The sequence below is a fragment of the Harpegnathos saltator genome, unplaced genomic scaffold (assembly GCF_003227715.2).
Source record: "Harpegnathos saltator strain DR-91 unplaced genomic scaffold, Hsal_v8.6 scaffold225, whole genome shotgun sequence".
Classification (NCBI taxonomy): Eukaryota; Metazoa; Arthropoda; class Insecta; order Hymenoptera; family Formicidae; genus Harpegnathos; species Harpegnathos saltator.
Genome location: NW_020230012.1, coordinates 479,612 through 502,097, shown reverse-complemented (window position 1 = coordinate 502,097; position 22,486 = coordinate 479,612). Strand labels below are relative to the sequence as shown.

Genomic DNA, 22,486 nt, shown 5'->3' with positions numbered 1-22,486 from the left:
CGGCAATACGATACGATATTAATAATACACCCCAGAACCGTTCGGCCGCCTCGTCGTCGTTTATCTCGCTCTGTGCGCGAGCGTAAGTGGAACAAGCATACGATTGACGCGGCGACCCACGTCGGGCCACGCACTTGCTCTTTCGCAAGTGCTTATTTCGCGAATTAGAAACGGCGATACCATCGTTTGTGATACGTGAGAAATCGATCTCGACGGGGCTTAATAATAATAATGTGAATCTCGATCGCTGAAGGTGGTTATCTCAATAACGCGCAAGTTGCTTTTCGTACATTCGTAAATACGAGAAAGAGAAACGGATAAAGGGGCGCACAATTCACTACGAGGAAGAGAACTTGGCGAATCTTACAGTGCGCGGGCTTGTAAAGCTTCTCTTTCTCTCTTTTTCCCTTCTTTTTTTTTTTTTTTTTTTTTTTTTTTTTTTTTTTTCTAGTTTACTTCTTCATGAAATGGGCTTTTCTGCCAATTTTCGCAGCGGCGGCGTAACTTTACTCCGCTTCGGAATTAATAATGATCCCCTCGGCGGTGTACCTTTTCGTCGCGGTGCACAAGGAAAAGATTTGATCGGACGCGTTCTATAGAGCCGCGAAGCCGGGGCGCGAGCGCGATACCACCTCCGTCGTACGAGATGAGGTAACTTTCGCGATTCCCAAATTGATAGGAACGGAAAATCGTGCCTCGCGCCCGTTCCAATTCGCACGCTCGCCGCGTGCGTTTAATCAAAAGGCACGTGCATCCCTACCGGTCGGGGGCCTCGTGTTGGCCCTCCCTTAATTGCAATCAGATTTTGTCCGAATTGATCTGTGACAGGGTTTCACGCGATACCGGTTGGACGATCGTCCGGATGAATCTGCGTTTTATCCATTAAAACCGCCTATGGCAACCAGCACGGCGAATGGCAAAGAGCGAGAGAGAGAGATATTTCGTTCGCGACCGTTGCAAAACGCGCCGCGAACCACTGACATTCGTTTCTCGTTTCGAACTACAAGAGCGCCGACCCGCAGCGCTTCGATATCGATTCGAATCGAGTTCTCCGTCATATGTCTTTTAATTTCGTAACGTCACGGGAGCTTTAATTTTATCGCGCGACTTCGTTTCAGGGGCATTTTTGATTCAGCAGAGAGCTCGTGGCCTCGTTGAAATGCGAAATACTCGGCGCGATTGCAATTTAATTCAGTGATAACATACCTCGCGTTGCGTTTATGATAACAATACAATTTTTTAGCGACGCAACATTGTAAGCATCCCAATTGTTTATAATAACAGAGATTATTATTAATATTATTATTATTGAAGATATAACACTGTGCGACTATTATATTGTTCTATTTTGCGTTGTTCTACTTTGATGCTACGAATTATTACTTATTATTATCTTGTCACAAGTTTCAGATAGGACCTCTTAAGAGCTCCTGAAGTAGAGATGCCAAATTCTGTGCTGTAAATATTTTAAGAAAATAGATATGTGGAATCATCTTATATTCAGTTATTAAAACGTTTTACTTATATTTAAACTATATATATTCTAAGTACTAAATGATTTATCAATTACATAATTCACTTTACTGCGATGATCGAATTACTTAAATGAAATTTAATGTCGGTTAGGTAAGGAAATTAATAAATAATATGTAATATAATAAAATTTCTCCCTAGTTCATTGTTTTTATATTTATTATTTATATAATTGATATTTGAAAATATCACAAGATTTGCAAGTTCAAAACGAGTGAGCAGAAAGGGGTGTAAAAGCAAAAATATCAGTAGTGTGTCCAAACACAGACACACACACATACACACACACATATATTAAGAGAAGTGTAAATTTGGAATATCCAAAGCAAAATCAGGAGTAGAATTCTGTATCGGGAAACGAGGGCAACCTGTATAATAATATATCATACATGTTCAAATGCGTATATACATATAAAGACATATATTTCCAATTGTGTTCAATTACTTATTACACATATGATATTTCTAATTTCAACAATTCGACAAATGCATGGCGAATAAATAGATAACGTAGGTCGTGACCCAGAAAATAAATGTTAATTTATGTCTTTAATTCTCTTTAGACCATCTTATATTTGTCAAAATCCTAAGTCTCAGAATAATCTCTTTAAACGATCTTGTATTTACTGACGCCTTCATTTGTCTTTTAGCCGTGTTGCTACATCAGTATACGAAATCCAATTTAAATTTGTTATTGAGGATATTATTGGACATAAAACTTATATTCAAATCTTCCCTTTCCCAATCCTCTTGAATCTCACAATTTCACATAAACGTTCAAATCATAATAAATACTAATTTGCGACCGATATAGTGTTAAGTCTCGAGATTTTTCCACTTGTTTCATACGTGTGACGGAATTTTCCCACTTGTTTCATACGTGTGACGGAATTCGCAGGATCAGTGCGAAATTAAATTTGCGACTCGAGTGTTCTTTGAGAACGTGATCGCCATTGAAGCGAATCATATTTGCACGAATATATGGCCGAATATATGGCAAAATAAAAAATATCTGACTCTGTACGAATCCTCCGTATGTGATGAAATTAAAACTGCGGTGACGTCGAAATTAAAAATACACACGACAGTGAACTAGATTTGAGTCGATCGAAATGAAGCCCTTGCAGCAGGACTCTTGCAACGATCATTTCATTTTATACTATCAGAACCGGCATAACTTCGGACAGGCGAGTTATTCGCGACGGAGCTGGAACGCTCCGTCGCGAATAACACGAACACGCGTGAAACAGAGTAGATTGGGCGAAAAAACATTTAGGCGAACTGAAAAACGTCTACGCGACCGGCGCTTTACCGCCATCGTCGTCCGTGTCGTCGTCGTCGTCGTCGTCGTCAACGTCGTGCGTTTCGAAACTCGTTTGGTTAATTCGGCATTAATCCGCGATTTCACTTGCGCGTCGACTGAACGTTGGTGCATAGCCGGAGAACGTTCGCTGCTGCAACCGTCTCTCACGAGAGACACGAGGGAATATCTTTTTCGTTTTTTTTCGCTGTTTTTTTTACGCGACATTTACGTAAATCGTGTTGCCTCTCTGCCGAGCGAAGCGACGGACGTCTTGTTCACGACGTCAAACGCGCCGAGCGTTCGTGCTTCTCTTGTGCATACCCTGTAACTCGTTCACGGAGAATTACTGTACTTCGATACGAGGCGACTCTAACGATCGAATCACCGGCGACGACGACGTCGTCGACGTCGTCGTCGTCGTCGTTGTCGTCGTCGTCGTCGTCGTCGTCGTCGTCGTCGTCGTCGTCGTCGTCTAATACTCTTGTTGGAATTTCCTCACGAAAACGCAGGCGTCGCGTGATGAACGTAAATCGCGTCGCCTGCCTTGTTCTTAGACGGATCCGTCCTTTGTCGCGCAACCACAACGATCGTTGCGTTGCTGTTTTCGCTCTGCGCCGAGTTGCCCGCAGAAAATTACGCAGAGCGACGACCGCCGACACCTGACGATCAATGCTCCCAGGACGACGTCGCTGGAACGTGACGTTCCAATTAGACTTTCGAATAATTATCCTCAGCCTCGGGAGATTACATTTTTACGCGCTTCGCGCGAATTACCTTGTCACTTTATAGTATTGCGCGAATTTTTTGCTTTGTCATAACGACCCGCTGAAGCTTTCACATAATGATGTTCATAATCTCGCTTGTAAAAGCATTTTGGAGCCTGTAAAATTTCAGACCGACCTTCCTTAGATCACGCGCGCGGTGGATCACGCTTCGGTCCTGGGGGCGACATCGTAAAGAGAGAACTGAAATTTTCGCGGGTGTCGACGGCAATCGTGTGGTTGCTGTTCGCTCTAATGAATTCCACCGAATACGAGCGTGTCACGAAAAATTAGTACGCCCCGGCGCACGAACGATCATGCTCTCAAGGACGCGTCGTCGCGCGACCCTCCCTTCCTCCCTCCTCATTTTATCGCACGAGACACGCGATCATTCGTACGTGACACGTAAATGCGATGACAGGCTGCAAGGCCGTTGCAGCCGGCCGTCTGATAAGGCGACCCGACTCGTCGCTCACTACGATCGCAAAAAGGGGGACGCTTGGTGTAAGATGACTCTGGTAACACGAGCTATTCAAAATAGCCGCCGCGTTTATTGCCCTTTCCTCCCTTGCTCCTCCTACACACACACAAATTCCCGTGCTCTCTGTATCTCTCTCTCTCTCTCTCTCTCTCGCTCCCTCGTCTGATACTGCGCGCGATACTTTATGCCCCCTCGATGGGGAGATCGCACGGCAGATTGCGGAATGTGTCCGGCCCGGAATACTGCGACGGTATATCGCCGCTCGCTCCTACGCTCTCGCTCTCGCTCTCGTGATGCACGTGCAGGTGCTGGTGCTCCCGGGGAGGTCGTACCTGGACGATGTACGCGCGGCACGTGTGTAACCGTGCGATTTTCCGTGTTATCATTGGCGGAGAGGTGCGGCTAGTCTGCACTCACCTACATGCAAATACAACGAGGAAGGCGTAGCGGGGTAGATAAGTGGGTGAAAGGGTGGGTGGATTGGTTGGGAGGTACGCATATGTCACGGTTATCGAAACTAGCCACTAATAGGGCGAAGCGTTTCGCTTTGCAGTTTAGCGTTTCACACTGCGGTCGTTCGCGAGTCCTCTCGCGAGAGTTCGCTTCGAGGTGTCGCGGAATTACTCATCGTCAAAAGCCGCACCGTGCATGAAGAGTACCGCGTCATCAAAACTCACGTTGCTGCGCGTTAACCGCGAATGCACGAGCACGGATTTCGCGATCACGAACCGCTGCACCCGCTTGGCTGCAAATTCGTCTTCCGCGACGCGAGGGGTCGCTTGGGGGTCGCTCTCGGAGTTTTTGCGCACTCGATTACTTTTACAATGTATCTTATTATTATTTGTTGATTATGTTATGTTTACTATTAATTCTAATTGGATCGTTGCCTTTTTAGTCTTTGTTACTACTGTTTTTCATTACACGCGCACGGGAGACAATATTTATGCGATAGACAGTGACGGGTGATTTTTCCAATGTGACGTCTCGATCAGCATAAAGTTGGGAACGCGATAGTCGACAATATGAATCGTTACGCAAAGCACGTCGCTGAGAAGCTCTTGCATATTGAATCGTCCGGCGGCTTTCGCCGAAGATTTCGCCCTGTAGGTTCGATAATATCCATAATGCTTCTTGATAACCCAGTAGTCTCGTCATTTCAGCACTATCCCTCCACCTTGCCGTATATCCTCATCCTCGAGGAGGCGGACGGTAATCTACGGCACAGTTTCTCGAGAAACGACGCCTCTGACCTTTCACTTGGGTCACTGTATCGTAATAAGTCCTTACGATTTATACGGCCTCGACGATATATAGTACATAACACAGCGAGAGCGAGGAGAGAAAGAGCGGCGCACGCGGCAAATAAAATAATTTATCCGTCCTCGTCTGCGAGCGCGCGCGCGCGCCTCGCTTTAGCCCCTTCGCGTATCCTAAATTACACGATAATGCACGGGGTCTTAAATTTTCCGCGCGGCAGAAACATGGCTGAACACGCTAAAAAAGCAGACGAAAAGGGGGTGCTGAAAAGGATAAGAGCGAGAGAGAAAGAGACAACCAGCTGGATAGAGAGGGATGGGGAAGAGTGACAAGGGGGTGGTAGACAAAGACCTAAAGAGAAAGAGGTGAAAGTTCGTGAAGGTAGAGTCGGACTAGCCTGCAACTTGCTGGAGTGGGACATGAGAGATGGTGAGGAAGAAAACAACGAGCCAGCTATCCGCCACTGCTGAACAGTATTTCGAAATCTAAAGCAATGGTCTGGCTGTGTTACATCTTTCCTTCCTTCCTTCCTTCCTTCCTTCCTTCCTTCCTTCCTCTCTCCTTTCCCTCCTTTGTCCATTCATCGTACTCAGAAAGGACTGTGTTAAAAATTCTCGACGTGTGCGTGCTTTACTATTCCATATTTGTCAGTAAACCGTACTTAATGGACGGACGGTTTTAAACGAATGCGCTCGAAAAAGCAGAGATTGAGTTTTCCCTCCCTTGCGTCGGCGATTGTCTCGATTTTTCGCCGCGGTGATGGTGGTACTTCACCCTGCGTGCTCTTACCGTCCTCCGTTCTCTCCGGAGCACGCAACGCAGATTCATTTTCTCGCGCGACGCAACGATGATACCGGCGCGGCGAGGACGCCATCGAGATTGCCGACGAGAGAAGCGCCCCGGGCCGGTACACATTGCGTTAGAATTTTTTTCGTCCGTTCGCCCATACACGGCCGAGTGTTTGAGCGGGATTCATATCGCCGGGGTCCTTTTTATCGACGCGACGCGGTGCGTTACGTTGTACATGTCGATGGCGGAGACGTCAACGACCCGGCCGACCCGAGTCTTTCCGTCGCGTAATATACAGTTACGTGTCCGCAGGCAGGCAGACATGTGCGTCTGCCTGCGTTGCTTATCCGACGTATAAACCGGCTATCCAATATCACATTTTTTTCCTCCCCAAGATCTTATTTGTCGAAGGCCCTCTCGAGGGGGTCGCGACAGCCGAGACAACGACGATGAAGAGAACAGCCGCCGTACAATATCATCTCCTGTCCATCCAATCCTGAGTTGTATCGGTTGACATCGTCTTTACAGGCGTCCGTTCGTCTGTCCATCCGTCCAGGCGTACGGTCGCCCGCGAAGATCTCTCGTCGATTTCGGCGAATGTAGAAAACAAGTCTCCAGGGAGGCCACCGCCTCGGTCCCCTCTAACAGCGCATGACCCTTTTCTTTCCAAATTTCTCCTGTCCCTCGTTTTCCGCCTCCCCCTCGCGTCTTTCGCCCATCGCCGCGTCACGCGATCCCAGATCTCAGCGTTCATAGGGAAAAAAGATGAAAATAGGGAGGGAGGGAGGGAGGGAGGAGAATCGCGCTCTTCGCGGGGGACCTTCACCGCTGACGATGAGGCCACCTGCGCGTTGCGCGCTGATAGGATTGCCGCTCGTACGTCCTGCTGAAAAAAAAAAGAAATTTACGACTCCCGTGTATAAGTGTACATACAGACGTCAGGATTGAGATCACCGATGAGAGTAAATATAGCTAATGCTGATATGCTCGGACGTTTCCATTTGCTAATATTATTGCACTGGAAAGCACCTTTTCACGAAGTGCGGCGGCAGCGGCTGCGAGTGAATTCGGGCCGGGTAAAATGCAGTTCGGCTGTGAGTTAATGCGCGAGTCGCGCGCATTGAACGTTCGGATTCGAGAGTTTCCGCTCGAGTGGTGCCCACACGAAAGTTAATTCACACATTACGTTCTCCTTCGCCCACTCCTCCTTCTCACTCTTTCTCTCTCTCTCTCTCCCTCTCTCTCTCCCTCGCATTCTGTGCCAGAATATCATTGGCGAGCGCGTAACACTCAACGTAGTGAAATTCACGGCCACTTGCACGTCCATCTCTGGCCCATAGCGATAACAAGAGCGAGAAGTCAAGCCATAAATACGTGATATCGAAGCAACGCCGACGTCCGCGAAGAAGGGTCGCTTCCGCGCTTGTTTATCATTTCCATGGGCGCCGCTGGCCGCCCGTCCCGCCGATGGTCGTGCGGTCGCTGGCCTCAGCAAGTAACAAAGGAACCAATCGATTACTCGCGTGGGATCGGACAAACGGCGGTCTCTCGCGTCCGGTAGCGTGCAAGGGATAAGCATCCATTACAGACACGTCCACGGTCGTATATCGCGCGACGGCCCAGGCTTTAGAGACCTTACGTATCTCTCCGCTTTAATGCCGTAACTATAGCGGCGCGCGTGGCTCGCGCGGCGTCGCGTAGCGTCACGTCGCAATCGGACTTAGGAGGCGACGAAGGAGGCGGTTCGCCGTTGCAAATTGTTGGCCACGGAAAGTTCTCCTTACTAACCGCTGTCATCCCTTCGCATCGATCTCGTAATCGGCTGCGTGCTTCAGCGAGGAAAGTTGCTCGGTGGACGCTTGTCTGTGGTCTGCGAGCACTGAAGTATTCTTTCAGATCCTCGATAGATCCGGCTGCGTGTACCAATCATTCTCACGCTTTTCATCAAAGGTGCGATCGAAGTTAATATTATTCGCCTTGGATACATTTGATTTCATTGGCTTTCTTTGTCGGCTGTATACTTAATTTAACTATATATTTAATGTGTCGCACACAGTTGACTGCGGTTTATACCGTAAATTAGTGAGACACGGTATATTACAGCACAAGTCACTGGCTACCGCCATGGCCATGGTTAACGAGTTTGTTATTTATTTGTTGTAATATAGCGCCCGATTTTTCTTCTCTCCTCTTTGCCGCTTTATCAACGAGAAAATAAGATCGTTCATTTGCGAGCGGCTTTTTACGCACGTCGTGATCGCGAATAGTGAGTTTTGCTTTCTCGGCTGCTGTTGTGAAATATGCGGTTTTACCGCACTCCGTGAGCAGATCGCATTGCGACAGTTGTGTTGCAATTATGAGCACTCGATCATTAACTTGTGTCGCGTTGTCATTTAGTGTCGACGACGTCGACAGGCTCTCGAGAGTTCGATAAGTTCCATCATGAGACAAAGTTGTCGCGATTGGTGAGAAGTTGTAGTGACATAAATATAACTTGACTTGAGCGTAAGTAATGTGTATGTGCGCACGTATGCCGCAGTGCATGTGTGTATGTATGTATGTACCAAGTGCAGTATAATGGCATGGTTCGATAGAAGCGAGGAATCGTGGATATTATTCTTTGTCGAAAGCCGGCTTATAACGCCCCGTATTGATCCCGACGTAGATATAATCTAATGGAGAAGAGGGGCACTTTCCTCTCTACCTCGCGTTACACTCTTTATGAGTATATCATTCACTGTTATTGCGCCATTTCACTAGTTACGAAGTAATAAGCACGGAACAATTTATATGATAGCGACATGTAATAACGTACAATTCGTTTCATCACCTATCATTTTGCTCGTCGAGCTCGTGCGCTGTTAGGAACGCTAATGTAGATTACGAGGATAATTAAAGACCGCCGGCTATCTTCGGAATTAACCGAAAAAGGGAAGAGAATTAAAACCACCCTTCTTTTGCATGTTAATCAACGAATGCACCGCACGGGTCGATTAGAGGGGAAATTGGAGAGAGAAATTGTGCGTCCGACACTCGAGTGACAAACATTTTTAGGATTCAAGGGCAAAAACGTGCGCGAAATATCGAATTCTCCAAGCATTGAGAGCGCTCGCGATAATCGTAGTAATGCCGGCGCCATTGGCAGTCCATAAATATGTTGGCTCCCTTAAGGGAGGCCATTGTCTTTCTCTTTCTCTCTATTCATTTCCTTTCTTCCATCTCTTTCTCTCTCTCTCTCTCTCTCTCTCTCTCCCCCTCTCCCTCTCTTCCTCCTCCTCTTTCATTCCAACTATTTTTCCCCAGAGTGCGGAGAAGGAGAGAGGGAAGGCCCTGGATTGCCTGCTATTCACGATTCGTTCCTCGTCTATCTGTTGAACCTGCGTCCGGTCTTCTCTTCCTTCCATTTCCGCATCGGACGTGGAAAATCGCCGTCTATTTCGTAACAGGCATTGCATTCTCTTTCGCTGAATTGTTTCCGGTATGCGCTTTAAGGCAACGATTGATGCATTAATCCAGCGATGCTATATTGACCCCTCGAAATATCAAGTACGGCCAAGCAATGCGTACAGAAGAGCTAGAGAATCTTTCTCTCTTCCCCCCCCTCTCTCTCTCTCTTTTCTTTCCCCTTCTCTCCTCTCCTCTCCTCTCGTCTTTTCTCTTCTCTCCTCTTCTCTTCTCTTTTCTTCTCTTTTCTCCCTTTCGCTATAATAGGCTTCGACGAGATCATACTTAATCTGTTTCTCCATCTATGGTACACATCTTTGCGAAAAGCACGCGTCGCCGAGAAACCGGACTCGACGTTCTTGAGATCGAGACATGCGAGAGATTATGCGGTCATAGAGTAACGTCTGTGCGAACTGAAACGGGGCGCGTCCGTTTATTCATCCCTTCGCAGGAAGATACGCCGGGATAGGATGAATGTCGCGCTCTCATTTCGAGGAGAAAATAGGCACGACGATCGATGTCACGGACAAACGTCTTACGTGACCGAGTCAATCTTTAAAACCAGTCCCTTGCCCCACTCTTGTTTGTCTCTCGCTTCCGGAGAGTGCGCGCACGCTTCGGGGCACGTAGCGTACGTTTGGAGTCTTCTTCGTGTCTTCTTCCCTTCCCTCCACCTTCGTCCTCGCGGGCACCCCATCTGCTTCAGGATTTCCTCCATCCCCGCGCGCCGCCGCGCCGGTCGACGCGAAGAGCTGGACAATTCCGCGCACGTTCGCCGAAAGGCAGAAGGAACGGAAGGAGCGGAGCTTGTGCCAAGCGAGTAGCAAATCGAGATAGAAGAACCAAGAGACAAAACGGTAAGATCAAGAGAGGACGAGCGCGAGAGCGCGGAGGACCGGTGGCGCGAGGTGAAAGAGGAGGAGAGGAATGTACGGACAAGGCTGCGCTGTATCGGTGGCCACGAAGACAAATGATGATTGCGACAAACATTTCGGGGCATCGTGTCGGTCCAATCCGAGCAGGGCAATCCTGGTACGACGAGAACGCTCGATTTCATTTTCTGAAGGAACGACCGACCGACCGACCGACCGACCGACCGGCGAACCTTCGTCCTGCATGTAGAACAGGACACAGGACGCAACACGGCGCGATACGATACGCTGTCTCCTTCCTTCTTCTCTTCGTCCACCTCCGTGTTCCCGCCGTGTTCCGCCGGAATAAAAGAGAGATCGATGTCGAGGAAGAAGAACTGTATCGCTTCTGCAGCGCGAACTCACGATACGCCGGAAGCCTCTCTCGCTTCCGACACACTGAAAGAGCTTCCGAGTTTCGCGTTTCGCGAACAGCAAAGTTACAAGGAAACACCCGACCGCGAGACTGTTAATTATCCGACACGGCGGAACTGCAGAAAGGGGGATGAAAATGACATAGTCACCGCGACATGTTTGCACGGGATTCCCGCTGATCATCTACCCGTAAATTACCTGTGCTCAATTTGCTTGTTTGTTCGCAACGTCTAATTTTTTATTTCTTTCTTTCCTCTCGCGTTCTTGTTCGCACGTCCGACCGCGAACTTTCATTCTGATTCGGACATCGTTCTTCGTAAGTTCGCCCTGTCGCATCATCACTTTCTTCACTTGATGCTTCGTTCCTCTCCCACCTGACTGACTTGATCGTGCAAGCAGCGTGCGTGAGGTTCACGAGGAACGAGGAACGTCGATCGCGTATCTTACGGAGCGAAGTAGCACGATTCAGAAATGGGGAAGGAGGACAGGGATGACATTTGCGGCGGGATCGAGTGTAATCACGAGGCGGTGACAACGCGCTCTTTTTCCAATTTGCGCGAACGATGCTCCGGAGGAGAAGTCTCGATGCCGTAATTGAATAGAAATAATTACGCGGCCCCGACTTCGCTCCCCGCGCGGTCGCTCCAATTTCCGCGGTTGTTCCATATTTCTTGATAAGACGCGGTCCCCGGCTCCGGAGACACTATAACGCCCCCGCGCGCTCTCTCTCTCTCTCTCTCTCTCTCTCTCTGTGTGTACGTACACGACTCGCAACGCGGTGACGTCGAGGAGAGGTTACGGCACTCTCGGGAGCCCGGTTAATACGTCTTCCCCGAACCAGAGGTCTACCTCTCTGTCACTGCCTCCCCTACTCACCCCTGTCGTTCCCCTGTTGTCCTCCATCCCCTCTTTTTCTCTCTGTGTATATGTGTATACATATATATATATATATATATATATATATATATATATATACATATTCCTCTTGCAACCCCTTCGCGCGACCCTCTTTCTCCTGCTGCTGCTCGCTCCTGCTCATCCCCCTCGCTATCCTCCGTTTCCACCATATCCGGAAATCCCTCGCACGTACTGCTGATTTCATAATTTCGGCATTTTGCCCAAGGCGAGCGTACGTGACCGGTTCTCGTGTCCGAAGAATCATAGGTCGACCCAAATATCGTGACGAACATCGTCTAATGGACAAATGGTTCTAGAATGTAAATTGCACAGCCGGTAACGGCGTCCGCTACACATCGCGTTGTTAAGGTCGCACGATAAATCAAATCGCGCCATATCGCGTCGACTCGCCGTGTAGACTCGTTGGTAAAAATGGTATGACCAACAAAGACGGCGTTTTAACTGTTACAACAGGGTCAGTCGCGGCACGTTGACTCGAGGGGGAGAGAAAAAGAGAGAAAAAGAGAAGAGAGAGACAGAGAGAGAGAGAGAGAGAGAGAGAGAGAGAGAGAGAAAGGAGGAGCGAACGCGGCGATTTATATTTTTTTAAAAACAATGCGTTCTCACGTAGCCATTATCGTGCGGATGCTTGATGTTCGTGGGTTTCCGTATAAAATTGACGATATTTTCGTCAGTCGTCAGATTGGCGGCTCCTCTATCAAATCGCCGGTTGGAAATCACGTCACTTATTGATTCGCCGTCGGGCGTATCGACGCGCGATGGGAAAATTCGTCAATATTTTTCTCCGCCGATGTCCAAACACGCGCGTGCCAACTACCGTTGCGCGTACCACCAATACTTGCGCACTGCGTTACTGTCGGCATTTTAGAACAGGGAACAAGAGAGAAAGAGAGAGGCAAAGCACGCGCGTGTATATATTGTGTGTGAGAGAGAAATGAAGAATGAGAGGGGGGGGGGAGAGCTTAACAAGTAGTATTACCCGTTGGTCTAGATGAACATGCGTAGTACAAGCGCGTTACCGCGCCGACATCATCAACCGTCCCCGCAATAAGGTCCGCCGCCATTCTCCGCTTTCATGTAAAAACACGATGACGTTCTGTAATATCCAGTAATGAAGGGTAGAGGAAGAGAAGCGTTGGAATAATTAATGAGATAACGGGCCCGCGGTCCGTCGAAAGAGGATGAGAGTGGTACTTACCTACTTACTTCTTACTCTCCCCTTCCCCCCTCTTACTTCATATCATCATCCACTACCTTCCCCTTCTCCTCTCCCCTCCCTCTCTCTCTCTCTCTCTCTCAAACTCTCACCAGTGTTCCACTCAATACGGAGGTATGATTAATGGTGGTAATATGCCCGGTCGTTGTTTCTGACTAGAGAGCATATGCGCGCGCGAGTTCACCTCTGAGGTGAGCGCGCGGCGCCGCGCCGGGACTGCAAGGAGTCGCGGAAGTTCATTGGTAATCGCGAAGCGAACTCTGCCCCCTCAACCGCGTATCTCAGAGGGATCGTAAAAATAGCGAGAGATGAAAGTCACGGTTGCGCGCCGATCGTCGTAATCGTAGTGGGACCAGTCGCCGGTGATCGATCGCGAATATCTTGGTGGGTAATCGAAAGCACCTATCATCGTGAGACCACCCGGTATACGCAGGGGGAAGCACACAGGCCATTGTCGCTATAACGACGCTGCGTATCTATACACAACCCCGCAGCCGGACTAGAGACTCACCGCCACTGAGAAGGACCGAGAGACGAGAGAGGAGGGAAGGAGAGAGAGAGAGAGAGAGAGAGAGAGGGGGGAGGGAGAGAGAGAGGGAGAGGGGGGAGAGAGAGAGAGACAGTCATAGGACTACACGCACTCATATACACATAAGTGCGTTCGATGAGACGGACCGACGGACGAATGGATGAGGTGTGTGGGTGTACCGAAGGGAGCCGGCTCGCTCCATACACACCGACAGCGGTAACGGCAGCAGCGGCAGCATCGACGGCAGCAGCCGCAGCCGCCGTTGTCTCTAGAGAATGCCAAATGGAATCTCTGAATTCTGTCGGTCGAGCTTGAGCTACGCGAGAAATACCGGTATCAATGCGTACCGTTGCTCGCTTCCATGCCCGACGGGATGCGCCTATCCGTCATCGTCACTTAGTGCCGTCCATTGTGTGCGATCCGTGATGGCCTCTTTGTCGTGCCGCGAGTAATACTCACCCCCTTGTCCCTTCTGCACTTCCGCCTCCTGCTCCCTCCTTCTCCTCTCCCTCCTCTTCCTCCTGCTTTTCTCGCTCCTCGGCAGCCGTATTATTGGCCTCGAAACACGGTATCGAGAGGAGGAAGCACGCCGCCGCCCATCGTCGCCCGTTGCTCGCGGTATTAGCCGGCGTTTGATGCTCCGATCTTTTCAGACGACGGATATTCTCGCTCGCTGTCTCCGTCTCTACCCCCGCCCCCCCTCTGCCCCCGCCTCATTCTTCCGGGCGCACGCTCGTGATCAATTTACGATGATGTCTGAAGAGGCGAGCAGAAACCGCACCGATATCGTGCTTTCAAAGCCGGTGCTTCGTTGTTCGGACGCGCGAGCGATCTCTAATTCTCCGCCCGGGCTCTTGATTCGTCGTCGCTCTCTCGCCCGTTTCCGCTAGCTTTTTCTTCTCACCCTCCCCTCGTTTTCGTTCTCATTCTCGCTCTCATTCTTTCCTCCTTTCGCTTTCTTTTTTTTTTTGTAATCGACTGTAGTGCCGCGGATAGAAATCTTACGATATCGACGCGCTGTTTTACGTACATATCTATTTCCCTACCCTGTGATCAAACAAACAACGCTCTCGCACCGACTCGTAGTTCATGCTACGCAAGACTTCCGCACAATGGAACGTTCTTTCGAACAATAGGGCGCGGTATCGCTTCATCGTTCGCAGATATATACATAGAGAGAAAGAGAGGCAGAGGGGGAAACAACAGAGCAGAGTAGGTCGTCGGTTTTCCGTTATTGGTGAGAACCGCGGCAGGATAAGCAAGGAAAGGTCGCGTGACGAAATATATTCCAGCAGGACCGTGCATGTCGAGCCTTACACGAGAGATATTTAAGACAAAGAGCCAACGAAAAAGAGAGAGAGAGAGAGAGAGAGAGAGAGAGAGAGAGAGAGAGAGAGAGGACGTGCAGAGGTTGGAACTGGGGACGGATACGTAAGTGGATATGACAAGAGGGCAGTGGAGAACCAAAGAGACATGAGAAGCGGGTAAGCGAACGGGAGAGCTAATCGCGCGCGTCTATTTCGGCGAGAACGGTAGGGTGTAATGTTCTCCCTCCCATCCGTCCCGCCATCCCTATCCCTCTCTTTCTATCTTTTCCTTTCTTTTTTTATGGAACATAACCGTCTCGCGAAAGAAGATTATTACCTCACGATTCCCTTGGGATGAACTAAAAACTCCATTCCTTCGGAAGAGAGAAAGAGGAAGGAAGGGAGAAGAGTACGAGGGATCTGTTCTTGCATCTTTCTTCTTCTTGCTCGCTCGCTCGCTCGTTCGCCGCTTCTTCGTCCTTGTTTCTTCTCGTTTTCTTGTCGCTTCTCCTTTTCCACATCCACCACGTCCGCCCGAGCCTGATTCTGAGATAGGGTGGGAAGCAGAAGCGAGGTGCTTCTGTTTCTCTCTTCTATCTTTCTATCCATCTATCTATCTACCTATCTATCTCCCTCACTATCAATCCTCGCCGGGTTTCGTCTCGTTTAAGCTTTGCGAAAAACGAATTACATACAGCGTGGCTACGCTTTGGACGGAGCCGTAGCTGGCGCCGGCAGCAATCCAAAATAGAGATACAAAAATCCACGGGAGAGTAAAAACAGAAGGAAGCTCGATAAGAGCCGTCCCGCTTCTGCATTCTTTGCGCACCTACTTTATTTCTCTTGCCCTCCGTCTATTCTCACCACCTCTTTGCTTCTCTCTCTCTCTCTCTCTCTCTCTCTCTCTCTCTCTCTCTCTCTCTCTCTCTCGTTCTTTTTTTTCCCTTTTATTCAACTTTACGGTGAAGAAAAGACCGAGCACTCGTGCGCGAGAAGAACGGCCGCTTCCTTTCGGGCGCTTAACGCGCCGCGGAATCGCGCGCCATTCTCTTCGACTCAGCGATGAGGACAATAACAATAGGCAAAACGGCTCTACTATTATGTGTTCCGTTTTGAGGCAGAAACGTCATTGGCGAAAAAAATACCCCCTGCGGCTCTCTCGCTCGCGATCGATGCTATTTATTAGTTGGTTATGTTCTTCGCGAAAGCATCGACGAAGCACAGGTAGAGACAGAGGTAACGAAGGAAAGAGAAAGGACGAATTTTGCAGGCGCAAATTAGAAATTGTCAGACTTACGCTTCGGCATACGGCCTGTTGCGCGAGCATACGGAGGACGGGGTTGGGGGGAGGGGTTAAGTTCGTTTTAACGAATCGTTCGTGAGTGTCGAAGCGAATTAACAGGTAGAGACACGGAATGCGCGATCAGGCGCGCAAATACAGGACAATTAGATCATGAGGCATGCGCATCGACGCCGGACACTACGCCTCGTGGTGAAGTACCGACAGAGGAAGCGAGCGAGCGGTAGAAGTAGTATGAGACCGGGCGCGCAATAAAATTACCGTAAATGACGGCAGAGCATTGTGTGACGCTCGTTCGGGCGCCGGAGCGCGCGCGCGCGCGAGCACGTGATTAAATTCAAATTGCGAGTTTACTTAGCGCGCGCTAGCTCAAAATACAATATGGCCATTTGACGAGCACAATAGCGATCCCGGCAGACTTACACGCACTCCGGACACGAGCGAGAACACGAAAAATATACGTAAGAAAGGAGAATGCAGAACGTGATTTTCGCCGGCAGTAGAATAACAGAAGACTAGAAACGCGCGAACCGATGTATAAATGCGACAGAACGTAGAAAAGGGGAAAGAGAGAGAAGGAAAACGCGCAAAGTATGAAAGGAAGAAGAGAAAGAAAGGACGAGGGAGCATACGCTCTCTCGCGGCGTTATTTATTCTCGTGTTCAGTACGGCCGTGTTTACGTAATAATCGCGAGTTTTCATGATATCCATGTTGATGGGTTCCAAACCGCCGAGAGGTAATGGATCGAGAACGAAGAAAATGTTGGAGAGCGCTTTCGCTTGCTTTCGCCCCCTCTCGCGGCCGTTCGTTTTCACACGCGACTCATTGTACGAACAGGACGAGACAGTAACAATGATAAATTAGGCTATCTGCCAAGAACAGCGAGCACGACTTCGCGAATAACGTCCCGCGCTCTCCCGTTCCAACTTTACGAGTTTGCTCGCGCGCGCTCTTCGGGATCACCAATTAGATGCATTTCGTACCGCGGCGGCGAGGGCGGCGAGGAGGAAGGAGGGCCGTGTGGCTGGGGTGCGCAACAACGTGGGTTCTCCTGCTGCTGCCGCTGCAGCTCGGCGCGCTGCATCGAAATTACTTCAATTTATCAATTTACACCGGCATTACCGTAACCAATTATTATTCACTGCAGCTCCCGCCGACGGGATATACGTATTTTCGTAAATTGAGCTCGGGCGGTGTTGGCAGTATTTAATGCCGATTTAAAGGGGAATTGAGGCGGAGAGAAACTGGCGATTCGACTGAAAATTTACGGATTTGAGATCTTCGCGTGTTAGAGATGTTTTTTCGCGAGATGTTCATGGATGTTTGGCGTGTAGAGGAAAAAACGAGGAGGATGTTGCTCCGAGTTGGGAGAAACTGACGAAATCGGGGACTTTTTCGCGACAAGGCTCGCTTATTGATATCTCATTCGTGCGGTCGCCCGACGCTCTTTCCTCGTTCCCGGCCATTTTTGCCGCCCCAGCGATTCGCCTCACATTTTCGCGCCGTGCCACGCGAAGCTCGCGCTCGATATCCACACCTTGTAGGCGTGATCTCGCACGCGAAAACAACATTACGCCGTTAAACGTAACGCGCTTCTTCTTTTTCGTCGCCGACGTTCGCGACTAAGAACCGCCCGTGTGAACGCGATTCTTTGTCAATGAAGACCAAGAGCGATTCACTCTGGACACATGTCGATCGCTAAATATGCTTTGCTAATTCTCAAGCTGAGACAATATTTTAAGAAAAAGAGAACATGGAATTACACATAAAAAGACATGCTTTTAACGTTCGTCCGTGTGAAGAGGAAATTTCAATTTGTCCAACTAAACTTTTGTCCCGTTCGGGGGCTCAGTGAAAATTCAGTTGTAGGAACAAAACAATTCCTGTGAGAGATTTCCGCTTAGTCAGCTTTTTCTCTCAGTTATTCTGATTAATTTTTTAACGTGCGCGTGTGGACGGTCAGACGTGAATGTTGTTTTCAGTCGCAGAGATAGTAACAGAGATAGCTTTCCTCATCACTGGGTTTTCGTTTGGCCCTCATTCGGTTGAACGAACCGTGATCTTTTTTCCATGCGGAATAGGGCTCTTGTCGCTCGCGAAGTGCGCCGACACTCTTTTCGGTTCGTATGATTCTTTAATTAATTATCACGGAAATATATCTTCGCTGAAAAAAATTCATCGTTATGTCACGACGCGAAAGTGGAGCAGCGTGAAAGAGGACAAATACAACGCACATTATCCGATTCAATAAAATCATAAGACAGCAGAAGCGAGGCAGTCGAATCCAGGAGCAGGAAGTGTGGTCGAGATATACCGCACCTCGATCGATCGCATAAATTCATCTTCTCCCTTCCTGAATTCCACTCGACCGAAAAATGCTGTAACGCCGGCTATGTTCCGCATAATGCAATATTCTTCATATAAGCGAAATGCATCTTGCATGTCTCGGTTTTTCTCTGCCCCGCATTCTCCTCCTCCCCCCTCCCCTCCCTCCCTCTCTTTGTCTCTCTGTCTTGCTCTTTTTCAGTGCCGATTTCATTCTCGGCGGATATTTGATTTGCCTTATTACGCGCGATCCCACGCGAAAGCATGTACATTTATACCATTACCACTGAAATTACGTGACCCATCGAGGATAATTGACCCTAAATATTCTGTGTTTTGTAATCTTTGTGGAATCTCGTTAAAAAGCGTCCGAACTTACACACGCACACGTAGACTCACATATGCACGCACACGCCTCCTCGATAATGTCGGGGATACTTTTTCTCTTTTTCTCATGACTTCCCTCTTTGTCCTATATTTTTATTCCTCGATATCGTGCGCGCGAGCAACAAATTAACGTCTCCATCTTTTTATTTTTATTTTTTTTAATTAAACCGTGACATTCTCGAATATATAATTTCGGTCGAGTTCTACCTCGAAGAAAAAGCGAGAGAGAGAGAGAGAGAGAGAGAGAGAGTAGAACGCAAAACACAGACTCCGCTGGTTTTACGTGTATCGCATGGGCAGAATTTAAATTGAATATTAGCAGTAGGCGGAAGAGAGAGGGAAGAGGGGTTGACAAAGAGCCCACTTAACGCTAAACCTGCGCTCTTATCGTTCGAATATTTCGGCTTCCGTTCGGCCAACGGACTTCGTATTCTCCGTAAGATAACGCGCGCGATGACGTTTTTCGTTTCGGGCTCGCCGTAATTTGGAGACACGCGATGGAAAAGTGCACTTGCGAAAAAGCGACGATATTAATCTAACTCCAGAGAATACGCTAGTATATTCTATATTCCACCTAGCGATATCGACAACAAGGTGGCTCATCATACATACATACGCTCTATCGCGTATCACAATCCGGCGACGCAAAGATAAGGAATGATAAAGGACGTGGAGGGAAACAAAAGAAATCTCGCTCGCAGATTGACTCGTGCCCGATAATCGCTGTTAATCTTAGTCCCGCAGATTGGACATACATCTCTACCCAATCCCTCCCCTCCCTGTCCCGCGCGACTACCTCCGTGGCGGTCCGCTTGCTGAATTCTACATGGCTGTCTGTTGTCCGTGTGGTTGGCAACCGCGAAACAAAGGTCGATACACGACCGGCCGGGTGGGATCTTGCTGGATTCCCAGGACCTAACGGTCACGAGGGGTTGAGGGATGAGCTATGTGGGTGGAAGCGAACGAGGGAGAGAACGGAGGATATATTCCACGAGATATCTATCCGTAGGCGAAGGACTCGAACCGGTTGGAGAGGTCGGCCGGTCGGTTGGTCGCCCGCTCGCTCGCTCGCTCGCTCGCTCGTTCAGCGGTCTAGGTGGAAGTAGGACGAAGTTGCTTAAAATGGATGAGATCTCGGACCTTCCAGCGAGTGGATTACCCACGCGGTCGAGCTAGGCTATTCGTCAAGTCTCTCGCTGAGCGGTGACGGCGTCGGTGGTGGCCAAGTTGCGCATCCGACTGTGCCAGGGCTATGCGTTCCCGCGAAAGAGATCGCAGTTATTATAACGGATCATCCCGACGACGACGACGTCGACGTCGACGAGGTCGAGGACGACCGGAGGTGACACGATAGAGTGTGGTCACTCCTGAATACAATCGGTTCTCACGCGAGCTGGTGATTTTCGCGGTCATGCACCGTTGATCCCGCACACAGCAACGGCCGCTTAGTCATCCTCCATTCGGAAAGCACGAAAGGAGAAAAAGCGCGTAAATTAGAATCGCTCCCGCCGTGTATCGTCTCTGTTATTGCTTATTTATCATGCATTACGGATCCATCGTCGTTGTCTTTTCCAGGTGCAACGACGCGCTCTACGCGTCTTCCATTTAATGGGTCTCACAAATCTCTTGCTATTTGTGCGATCGCGGCGTCCGTGTGATCCTCGTGGTCCTTGCAGCCCGAGATGAAAGAACAGCGGACAACGAATCGGCCAAGTTTCCGCGTTCCGCTCGAACCTTTCCCGCGACCCCTTGCTTGTGACCGACGTTCTAAATGATCGACCTTCGAAGAGGGAAGGAAAAAATTGAAAGGGACCGCGAGAACGGTGAGCCGCGTGCGGTGTGTGTGTGTGTGTCGTTGAAGCCAGCGAATCGTTCGAAAACATTTTACGTCGGTTAGGGTACCTTAAGGGACAGGCTCTCGCGCGAACTCGAGAGAAAGTCGGACTTGCGGATACACATACGACGGAAAGCTCCGTTGAGGCTAATCCTGATAAATATTTTGCGCCACCTTGGCGCATATACGCAGCTACGAGAGGGTGTCTTTACTATTAAGGTGCCGGCGGCGTCACTGTGTTGCTTTCAGAAGTTCCGTGCGACGACTCAATCTACCCTGCGGAGCAAACAAGGTCCTCTGGACCTTGTTCAGCAACATGATTTTCTCGATTTTTCTCTCTCCTTCTATCTCCCTTTTCCGTCCTTCTCCCTTTTCTCTCTACCCTCTCTCACATACTCTTTTGTCCTCTTTTCACTACGACGCGCTTCTCTCTCTCTCTTCCTTCATCGTTTTCTTCCACTTTCTTACGCCATCGTTTCCTTGTCTCTCTGCGCGATGCAGCAATTTAAATAATTTATGCCGCTCTACACACGGACAACAGCCGGCTGAATTCACAATTATGGAACGGTGTAACGTTTTATATACATTAGGAATCGATTGCGATGCAGATTCATGCCGTGAGACACCTGCGCTCTCGTGAACGCGCTCAATTCTCGCGGCAGTACACGTGACACCATGATTCATCGATCTTCTCTCGCGTATCTTCCGTATCATCTATTGAAAAAGACACATGTTAACTTTATTATACAAAATTATTCACTGAGAGTCGTCGGTTATGGAAGAGAGGGGGGGGGGGAAGAAAAGATCGAAACGTGACAAAAGTTTGGTTCTTCACACCTCTCGTTGGAGACGCGTTCAAGCCCTGAAAGCATTACATCCTGCCGCGATGAACACATTTTTCGTGATATCTAGTCGATAATGTACCGGAGAATTCTCTCTCTCTCTCTCTCTCTCTCTCTCTCTCTCTCTCTGAGAGAGTACTTGGTTCGGGCCGAGCTTGCCCGCTGGAAATTTCATTCTCGCGCAGCGGCCTCGACGGAATATATCGAATATTTCATAAACGAGCGAAGCGCAGCCTGAATTCCGAAGGTACGCGGTAACTCGTGCTTTAGCATCTTCCTCTCCGGCGCTCTTTCTCTCTCTCTCTCTCTTTCTCTCTGCTTGCCACCATACGTCACACGGCTTGCGTACTAAACGATCGTAGCAGTCCTCGTGTGTCCTTACGCACGTGTCAAAGGGCCTCGCGAGGATCATGAGCCGTAGTCTCTTTCTTACCGTCGTAACGGCAGAAATGATTCGTATGCTGCGTGCGGGACGGGATATTTAGTTTCGCACGTGCTACGCAACCGCGATGTTTTCGCCGTCGTCCTCCTCGTCGCGCGGGCTGGCCGCAGCGCGGAAATAAATGCGCGGTTAAAGGGCCATTTCGACCTGGTCGCAGCGCGCGCGCGCGCGAGCTCAACTCGTCGCGGATCAGCGAGAATGCGCGAGTTGTCCGTGCCCGGCAACCGCAACAGCGAGATATCTCCCGAAGGAGACGTTCTGAGTTTCGGATCGATGCGAATCGGGAAGAAAACTGGAAGTGTGAAGCTTTTATTTTCGAGCACCTATGAGAGAACATCGAGCGCGAAGTCGGACAAAGTTGGAACTTTGAGCGTTCTTACCTGAATCTATTTTGTACCGTGTCGCTTTCCGCGAGAATACCGCGATTGCTTTCCGGCTGTTATTAATTTCTATCCGGCTGGTTTTTTCTTTTCCTCTTTGGCCGTTGGTTCGGCTTTTTTGCCGTTCAGCTTTTTGGTATTTTTATAATGA

At 49.2% G+C, this 22,486-nt stretch overlaps 1 protein-coding gene across 4 annotated transcripts in view; it reads left to right on the top strand.

Annotated features, from left to right (window-relative positions):
• Positions 1 to 22,486, top strand: part of LOC105190612 (synaptogenesis protein syg-2) — a 306,100-nt gene that overhangs the window by 89,071 nt on the left and 194,543 nt on the right. The window lies entirely within an intron of this gene.